The following is a 10144-nucleotide window of genomic DNA, read 5'->3' on the forward strand; positions in this document are numbered from 1 at the left end:
TATGCCCTCTTTTTTTCAGCATACAGCAACGCAATGCCTTGGTATAAACAAATCATGTGACATAAAGCAAATCACCTTGTCTATGCATTGGGACTGTATTGGTAAAGCTGCCTATCACAGCCCAAAGCACATAATCTGAATGGGCGCTTATTGAATTAACCTCACTGACTCAGTAAGTAGTCAATTGATACATTTTAATGACTTTCTGCTTTGGGTACAGATAATTTCTATGATGAAGAATTCCTGCAGCAATGTTCTCATGGACCAGTCCTTCTCGCTTACACTAAATTGCTTGCCTTGCTTAATGTATACCTATAAATTTCGCAATGGTACATTGTAATTCAAGGGTGCGGTTGGAATTGAAATAGCAATTAGGAAAATCCGAAGGCCTGCAAGCTTCATGCAGAAGCGACTCCATACATCTGATACTTAATTCACAAATAATACCAGCAGGGATCCATTTCTTGCGAGACAGATGTTATAAACATCACAACAAAGAACGTTATGGCTGAACAGGAAATGGGGGAGCTACAAGAAAGGGGTTTTGTGCCTGCGTCTGGAAAATGCAGATCTGTACAAGACATTAATATCCATCATGTTAATACCATCAGCTCCCTTCTAAACAATGTCAATGACCACTTTACTCCGGGACGCTTTTTGTTTTACCCTTTCCAAGCAAACGCAGCTTTAGTCAGACTTTATTTGCTTGTGCTGGAGTTTGTCAACAGGGTGGTTATGTACTTAACTTTGGCGACAATTGTGGGCGCGGTTTCATTTATTTTGTTCTTTTTAATTGGGGTTATTTGCCGAGGCCTCATCAATAGCTTCAGTGAAGTCTTCTATTCTTTAAAAAAAAAGATCCTGTTTGCTCTTGCTTAGGAGCAGATTGGCGCTGTTAAGAGGCTGATTTTAGACCCCCACCACTGTTTAACCTGGCTGGGGGGTGGAGGCATGGCAATCTGTGCGGTCAATGATTTCTTAAAGGAATATTCGATTTATGTTATAAAGAAATGACTGATATATAAAACATTTTTTAATTTTGGGCCTGTGGACATGTGCTTTCCAATATTTTTTTTTCAGACGAACCTTCATGCAGGTCTATAGGCATTAATATAAATGACAATAAAGTTTGAACCGTAGTTCATGGACTTTATGGGCACAACTCCAACAGGTAAGTAAAATATATATTCTTTATTGGTACATAAAAAAAAAATCATATTAAAAAAGGCAACTACTGTACATTTAAAGTCATAATAGAATTGAGCACCAATGGTAGAAGGAGATGGTGGTCTACAATCAATAAAGGTATGAGCTAATACAGCTTTAAAGACTGATACAATATTCAAACATTAGAGTTTTTCACTTTCCCTTCATACAAAGCCCAACATGTTTCACGTATGTCCCTTTCTCAAGAGCAATAAAGGTGCTAGACATAGAGTTGCTACACTGAAAGTTGGTCGGGGGGGGAAAAAAATCACAAATGTGTTAACCATACCTTAAGTCAAGCTGGGCATAGATAGTCATTACAGACATTCACTTGATCCTCACAATAAAGGAAAAGCACACAAGTCTACCAAGTTGCATATAAGTGTGATGCATCAATAGAGAAAGATATATCTTGCTACAAGCCAAAACATGCTGAGCATAGGCATCTAATATGGTACATTGGGTCAGATGGAAAAAAAAAAAAAGCAAACTTGGATTTAACGATCACTAAGGGGGAGACCCCTCACACATATATGGATAGCCAATTTGACCAAAGGGGGATAAACCAGGCCACCCAGACCAAGCTGTATTAGCTCATACCTTTATTGATTGTGGACCACCATCTTCTTCTACCATTGGTGTTCAGTGATAGAGTGATGATGTTGCGCTGTTAAATAACAATATATCAGAAAAAATAAGTGAACTATAAGAATATGTATGAACATCCAGTAACGTATGATCAAAAGCAGGAAAATTAAATTATATTGATAATAGTAATAAAACTAGTGCAAAGTAGCCACACTTGTGCTCAATAGGGGATGTGCAGTAGTGAAATAAATATGTAACACAATATAGTCCAAATAAAGACTAAATAGTGTCAAATAAGGTAACAAAGGTAAGTGATCTTCCAACCAATGGGTGACTGGTTTCTAATCCTTATAGTGGTTTGTGACACCTCAGTGCTCTCTAGCAGCTTACCCCATCGCTGTAAGGCAACAGCATTTGGATACAGAGATCCTTTTCCAGGGGTCTATATGTCTCAGCCCACCTCCGTGGATAGTATCAGCCTGGGGTCACAGGATCAAGGTAACTTCCTCTCTAGGAATCCTGGAGGTCCTATCCGGTACTCTCCTCGGTATCTCCTCAATGTTAGGGTATAAGAAAACAATCTCCAATGGTGGAGTACGTTTTAAAAAGGGGGGTATTTTATTAAAATAGCTAGAAGTTTACTCACATTGCAAAAAGAAAAACAAACAGCGCCAAGCTCGTCGTCCTGCATCACTTTTGGTATGCCTGTTGCCCAATCCCGACGCATATCGTCACATCAGGTGACTTCATCAGGTGATCCCCAGTTTTATATTAGGGTTCAAACTTTATTGTGATTTACATTAATTGATTCTGGGACATGGCACTTTTGTATTGGTAGGGTTAATGGACTCCCATTGCGCCTCCCAATGGTTCTCCATTCTATCTATTCTTAATCCAGGTCTATAGGCAGGCAGATGTTAACCAGCTTGGGTCAGTTTACATCCACCTACTGTACCAATAGGTCCAGAAAAAGAAAGATGGAAAAGGACTGCAGCCTTTTCTGTTTTTCTGGCTCTAAACATGATGGATTGGAGGCAGCCCTTTACATGTGGCCACCCATAGGTCAAACACTGGTCCTTCACATTCCACTGTCAAATTGCGTACAAGAAACTAAACGAGCATGGATGTCACAAAAGTGACAACTCTCCATTCTTCTCCGATTCAGCAAGTGATCTGCTCATGGATCCATAGCTGAGCACGGCCATGTAAAAGGACCCTTTGGGCCCTTTCATACTGCTCCACTGAAAAAAATCGTGGTAAAAACACATATGTGTTTTTAGTGTGTTTTCTGGTTGCCTGACCCCCAGCATGCATCTGTGAAACACGCAAATATGGATTAAAAAAAGCACATTAAAATGCAGCTGCTGTGCGTTTTTGATGCATTGATTTTTTAAATTGCTTTTTAAGCAGAGCACCAAAGATGCAGCATGCAGGACTTTTAAAAATGCACCGCACCTGCAGCGCACTGATGTGGCGCATTCCATAAGATTTAAAGGCAAATATTATTTTTTTTAACAAGAAATAATAAAGACAAATATTTTTAGTTTGTTTTTCTTGCGCTTTTAGGCCTGTTCCACATGGGCTTCAGCTTGTGTAAGAGCAGTGTGAACAGCAAGCTTCGACTAAGTATTTGCAGAGCTTTCAGCAAGCTTTGTTAAAGCTTTTAACCCCTTGCCGACCGCTGCACGACGATGTACGTTGGCAGAATGGCGCGGCTGCGCAAATGGGTGTACCCGTACGTCCCTCCGTCATTTTTAAATAACAAATATTTTCTACTTACCTGCTCTATGCAATGGTTTTGCACAGAGCAGCCCTGATCCTCCTCTTCTTGGATCCCCTGCTCCTGCCCCCCCCCAAATGCCCACCATAGAAAGACACCTGCTATGGGGCACTCGTGTGTGCTCACTCCCGAGCCGCCTCTGTGTGTCCATAAGACACACAGAGTGCGGCTTGGCCCCGCCTCTCACTCCCTCCTCAATGGCTGTGATTGACAGCAGTGGAAGCCATTGGCTACCGCTGCTGTCTCTAAGCCAATGAGAAGTGAGAGAGCCGAGAGAGTCTCGGCTCTCATGCACATTGCTGGATTGAGATCTGGCTCAGGCAACGAGGCAAGTATAAGGGGAGCTCACCACCAAAGGAGCATAAACTGGAAGAAGTGGCCACACACTGCAGGAAGATGACAATAATTGCAATGATTTATTCTATAATAAAGCTGAGCACCGAACACCACAGATAAAAGATGGTTTACGTATCAACCATCTTTTGTCCGTGGTGTTTGGTGTTCAGTTTTATTACAGAATAAATAATTGCAACTATTTGCTTCTTCTTGCAGTGTGTGGCCACTTTGTCCAGTTTGTTTTACCTTTGGTGGCGAGCTTGTACGCGAGTAGGCACGCGAATGAGAGAGCTGGGCTAGATCTCACCTGTCACTTGCCTGGAGCGGCACCATCTTTCATTGTTCCAAAAAAATTCCTATGTAGCAGTCATTTCTTTATAACAAAAATGGAATGTTCCTTGAGGCCTGGTTCACACCTTTTTTTCACACCGCATTTTTAAGCACGTTTTCAGTTTTGCAGAAACACACTAAAGTCCGTTTAACATGGTTTCCTATGGATGTAGCTCACATCTGTGCATTTTATGGAAAGGGCCAGGGATTTGTTTCTGGTTTTTGGTTCCATAGACTTCAATGGATCAAATACGTGTATTGAAAAATGCAAAATGCACCTGCAATATGCAAACTGCAACCTGCATAAGTGTGAACCAGGTCTTAGGAAATCATTGACAGATTGCCATGCCTCCACCCCCTAGCCAGTTAAGCAGTGGTGGGGGTCTTAAATCAGCCTCTTGCCATTCTTTTCTTAGGCTGGATTCACACCTATGCAGTTTTAGTGCTTTTTGCATTTTGCAGATTTGCACTAGAGTCCATTTAACATTGTTTCCTATGGAACACGATCTGTAGTGCAAATCTGCAAAATGCAAAAAGCACAAAAAATGCATAAGTGTGAATCCAGCTTTAGGCTGGATTCACACCTATGCATGTTGCTTTTGAGCGTTTTTGGAGTTTTTTTTTTCATGCTTGCCACGTTTTTGAGCAGCGTTTTTGTAGCGTTTTTGCCGCGTTTTTGCGGCGTTTTGCGTTTTGCTTTTTTTTTTTTTTTTTTTTTACAGTTTTAAAAAAAAAATGAAAGAAATGAAAAAAAATGAAAAAAAAAAAAACGGCAAAAACGCATCAAAAACGCTGCAAAAACGGTGCACTTGCGTTTTTGATGCTTGTCCATTGAATTCCATTACATGCAAAACGCTGCTTTTTGCATGAAAAAAAGTCCCCGACCCTTTCCAAAAACGTAGAAATACAAAAAGGCATTGATATGAACATGTTCCATAGGAACCCATGTTAAAAAATTCCCATGCATGTCTGCAAAATGCAAAATGCATCAAAAAACGCGCTAGTGTGAATGGAGCCTTAAACAACAGGAAACAGAATCTTTTTTTCTTTTCAATATTAGTAGATTTCACTAAAGCTACTTATGTGGCTCTGTAAATAACCTCAATTAAAAAGAACAAAATAAATAGTATAAGTATCTAAAGCCCAAACTTTTTTCCCTGTTTAGGATAATGAATAAGTTACATTTGAACTCCAGAATAAGCAAATATTGTCTAATTACAAGAGTCACTTATATTTTTTGTTGGAATCTTGTTGTGCTTTGTGTATTTTTTGCAGATCTGTGTAGCAATCCAGTGGGCAGGAGCTTCCTGTAATAAAGACCAGTAACTGCTGATCTCACTCCTTGTGCAAGGGAACTGGTCTTGTCTCCGCCCCCTCCTGTCGTTTTCTGCAGGCAGCCTGTAGTGGGGTGAGGCCTTATATCTGCAGTTATATCTGCATTTAAATAAGCATTTGGTGCACTCAGAGTAAATTATTATTTTTTGTGAATGTTCTGGAATGTATTTTGATGAAAGTTTTCATGCCCAGAGTTCAGCTTTAAAACATCTGTTTTATTGTTTTGTTTTTTAAGTCGTCTCTTTGGGGAGATTGCTTCCTGATGAGGTCCTGGATGTGACGAAACGCGTAGAGGTAAGACTTCCGAGACTTCCGGCTGTGACATCACTTCTGTCATGGAGCAGCGGTGCTTTCTATACAGAGCTGGTCTATCCGGGTGCCAGGGGGGCATAGCAGTATGTGAGTGCACAGATTTTAGTTGTTTGAGGGATCATAAACTTGTTGTATTGTGATGGTTTCCTTGGTCTGTCTCCTATGTGATACTATATGTGAAAATGGAGTTAACCTGTTCCTGTAAGCGCTCTGGAGGTCACACAAATGAAGAAGAGTGGAGTCTAGTAAGGAGTTGGATATTGACATATATTGAGCTGCTTATGACAAATAAGGCTACATGTACACTGGCCTTCCCTAAACAAAACTCTAAAACGCTAAACGCGGCAAAAAAGAGGTACCGCGTTTTTTGCCATGTTTAGCATTTGGAGTTTATTCATTTCCTTGGCCAGAGTACTTCCCATTGAAATAAATAAACACCCAAGTTCTAAGTGCGGCTTGCGTTTAGGCGCATTTACATGCGTCTTTGCCGCGTTTGGCGTTTTTGTCACGTTTAGTGTTTGGAGTTTATTTGTTTCATTGGCCAATAAAATAATAAACTTCCAAGCGTTAAACGTGGCTAGCGTTTAGGCGCATTTACATGTATTTTTGCCACATTTGGAGTATTTTGCCCAAAATGTTCTCTCCTGAATGTGATTCTTCTGCATTCAGGGGAGGGATGTTTACTACCCCTAAACACTCCAGCTTCTAAACTGTGATAAAGGCCTATGGGGGTTTATTTAAAAGGCAAATCCACTTTGCACTACTTGAAAGTGCACTAGGAAGTGCAGTCGCTGTAGATCTGAGGGGGACATGCAAGGAAAATAAAAAACAGCATTTTTGCTTGCACATGATTGGATGGTAAAAGCAGAGCTTCCCCTCATTTCAGAACTTCCCCTCAGATCTACAGCGATCTACAGCGACTGCACTAACAGTGTACATGGACACATAGGGGTTGATTTACTAAAACTGGAGAGTGAAAATCTGGTGCAGCTGTGCATAACTTTTTATACTGGGGCCGCGGTCGCATTAACGCTAAGGCACCGCTCGTTTTAGCAGTGCTTTTCTGCCGCTAGCGGGCGCTTTTAACCCTAAAGAAGGTGTTAAAAATGCCTGTGTGTTGCGGCGCTTCCGAAGTGCTTTTCAGGCTGTTGATCGATGTTCCTATTGCCTTTTTATTTATTAAAGCTTTATTGTGGACAACCATAACCAAAGCCATATGTTCAGCAGCAACATTGTACAGAGTCTCTTGGAAGTTTTTTTTTTTTTTTTTTATATTAACTGTAAATATAGATACACTATATTACCAAAAGTATTGGGATGCCTGCCTTTACACGCACATGAACTTTAATAGCATCCCAGTCTTAGTCCATAGGGTTCAATATTGAGTTGGCCCACCCTCTGCAGCTATAACAGCTTCAAACTCTTCTGGGAAGGCTGTCTACATGTTCTACACTGAACATGTGTCCTATTGGACACATGTTCAATGTATCCCTGTGCAGGCAGTCCTATTCATGTCTGTTGGGATGCAGCGACTCCACGGATACAGCCACTGCTCCCAATCAGACTGCAGTTCAGGGCCACATACCCACACCTATTGTCAATGATTGAGGTCTACCTCTTATATTTAGTATCTCCTTATTGGAGCAATAAATTAAATGAAATTAAATGAAATTAAAGCAAAACTAAAGGCATCATACTTACCTCCTCTCTAAAGCCGGCCATAGACAGTTCGAATCTTGGCTGGTTCAGCAGGGACTGGCCAAGGTTCGATCTATGTATGGGCAGGCTGATTGTACCCAAGTCAATCCATCGATTGACTTAGGTACAACGAGCATGTCAGATATTTCATGCTATTATTACCAGCGGCTTTAGCCACTAGCAATAATCACTGTGTGTTCTCCCAGCAGGAACGGCACCCCGTGAACACAACAGCTCAGCGGGAGGGATTCCCCCATCAACACTGACTGTGTTTTGGAGGAAGAAAAATGTTGACTATGACCCTAATAACACCATCCCTACAGTCAAGCACGGAGGTGGAAACATGATGCTTTGGGGCTTTTTCTTTGCTAAAGGTACAGGCGTGACTTTGCCACATTGAGGGCTCAATGGATGGGGCCATGTAGTGTAAAACCTTGGATGAGAACCTTCTTCCCTCAGCCAGAACACTGAAGATGGGTCATGGATGGGTCTTTCGGTATGACAATGACCCAAAACATACTGTTAAGGCAACAAAGGAGTGGCTCAAGATAAAGCACATTAAGGTCATGGAGTGGCCTAGTCAGTCTCCAGACCTTAACCCTATAGAAAATTTATGGAGTTAGCTGAAACTTCGAGTTGCCAAGAGACAACCAAGAAACCTTAAGGATTTAGAGAAGATCTGTAAAGAAGAGTGGACCCAAATCCCTCCTGAGATGTTTGCAAACCCGGTAACCAACTACAAGAAACGTCTTACCTCTGTGCTTGCCAACAAGGGTTTCTCCACCAAGTACTAAGTCATGTTTTGCTTGGGGATCAAATACATATTTTACTCACTGAACTGCCACTCAATTTATAACATTTGTATCGTGTGTTTTTTCTGGATTTTTGGTTGATATTCTGTCTCTAGCATTTAAAATATACCTATGATAAAAATTATAGACCCTTCATTTCTGTGGGCAAACTTACAAAATCAGCAGGGGATCAAATAATTAGTATTTTCCCCACTATACCTTCTAATTTCAGAAACACTAGCAACAATGACGTAGGCATGTTGTGATTGCCTAAACATTTTAGCATAGATGCCATACAAAGATGGTACATCCAACTGGAATTAATCAGCCAGCCCAGTGTATGCACATGCTGGACATAGATTGTGTATACAGTTTAATCAAAGCCATGTGTATTTGTTTTGCAGGCATAAAATGATTGGGTGCTATCAGTATCCAGTCTATTTAGAAGGGTGTGTCATGCAATCTGTACGCCTGCTTTCAGACTGCCAAATCATTCATCATCCAGCTGGACTTGTCATATGGATTAATGAGGTGTAAATTAAAATCCAAAGCAATCAATGTTTAGAGTTAACTGTTTGCTTATTGGGCAGAGACTTTGGCGACCCTGACATCATGGGTTGACCTGCCTGCCCACCCCCCTTCTCCAGGTGACAAAGGGTTAACACCTGTGTAAGCAATGCTCCAATCAGGGTTCCATCAGCAAAGTTAAACTTCTTACATGTGATAAGAAAGGTGATTTGTCCTGCCCAAAGATTGAACAAGGGCCTTCACTGCAGACCTTTGTTTAAGGGTTTGTCCTCTTTCAACACTTTATGTTCCAGACTGATGTTTGGATAAAGCTAGAGGGGGAGAGGGTCATTTGCAGAGGTCTCCATCCAATCCAATAAGTAGGTCACATTCAACTTTTAAAAAAAGGACTTTCTGTCTATTGTATAGGGTGAACCGCATGCATTAACCCTCAACTTTTATTAGTATTCCAGGTTACAATTACAATGTTTTCTTTAAGTGACATTCAAATTTAAAGGTATCTGAAAATGAGATGTAAAAGCAGCCAGTTATATAGTTGTGTAGACTTCTTTACAGCAGTTTTGACTATGAAATTATTGTTTAGATAAAAGCTATACTATTGATTTTGGGTTAGGGTATTGAGCATTTAGTGGCTTAGTGGTTTGCTCTTGAAGAACGGGGATCCTTGGTTTGACTCTTGGCTGGGACAATATCTGCATGTAAGTGGGTTAAAATAGCCATTTAGGCACTGTCCTGGCCGGGAGGGTAGGAGTTAATGCCTTTCCCGGTTCTTGGCCTTTTGGTGGGTTCTTCTCTGCGTCCAACCCACTAATTCTGTGATATATAAATATGGGACACTGGTCCGGTACAAGGAGAGGCTCCACGAGAGAGATCCAGTGAACAGGCTATAAGAGGTCGTTAGTAGAGAACCAAGAGGTCCAGGGCCGGAATCAGGTCCAATGCCCTTATGGGAATGAGACAGGGAACAATACCTGCGAAAATCAGAAGGATGTTGCTCATCACTGCCTAAATGTAAAACCATCAGAACCTGGGGTTCCCCATGAAGACTCCAGCTCTGGAAGAATACCCCTGTTGGATTCTGTGTTACACAATCACTACCTTTGTAGGTAGGCCAGGGCAGTGCACAGACTGTAGTTAGAGTTAGGGAATTTGGGAAGAATTATGCCTTTGAATGTTGGACTCTGTAATTGCCTTTGCACTTTTCTAAGTAAAGCGCTTGAAATGTTGTCCCTGCCTGTCT

The 10144-nt window shown here is 41.2% G+C and overlaps 1 long non-coding RNA gene across 1 annotated transcript; it reads left to right on the plus strand.

The window, feature by feature from the left end:
- Positions 1-262: 262 nt before the first annotated feature.
- On the plus strand, positions 263-8487 carry LOC141141616 (uncharacterized). Its single transcript, XR_012244167.1, has 3 exons — positions 263-1171; positions 5811-5869; positions 7792-8487. It is a non-coding gene; the product is annotated as an uncharacterized lncRNA (long non-coding RNA).
- Positions 8488-10144: the final 1657 nt, after the last annotated feature.

This window comes from Aquarana catesbeiana, linkage group LG04 (assembly GCF_042186555.1).
Source record: "Aquarana catesbeiana isolate 2022-GZ linkage group LG04, ASM4218655v1, whole genome shotgun sequence".
In the NCBI taxonomy this organism is placed as follows: Eukaryota; Metazoa; Chordata; class Amphibia; order Anura; family Ranidae; genus Aquarana; species Aquarana catesbeiana.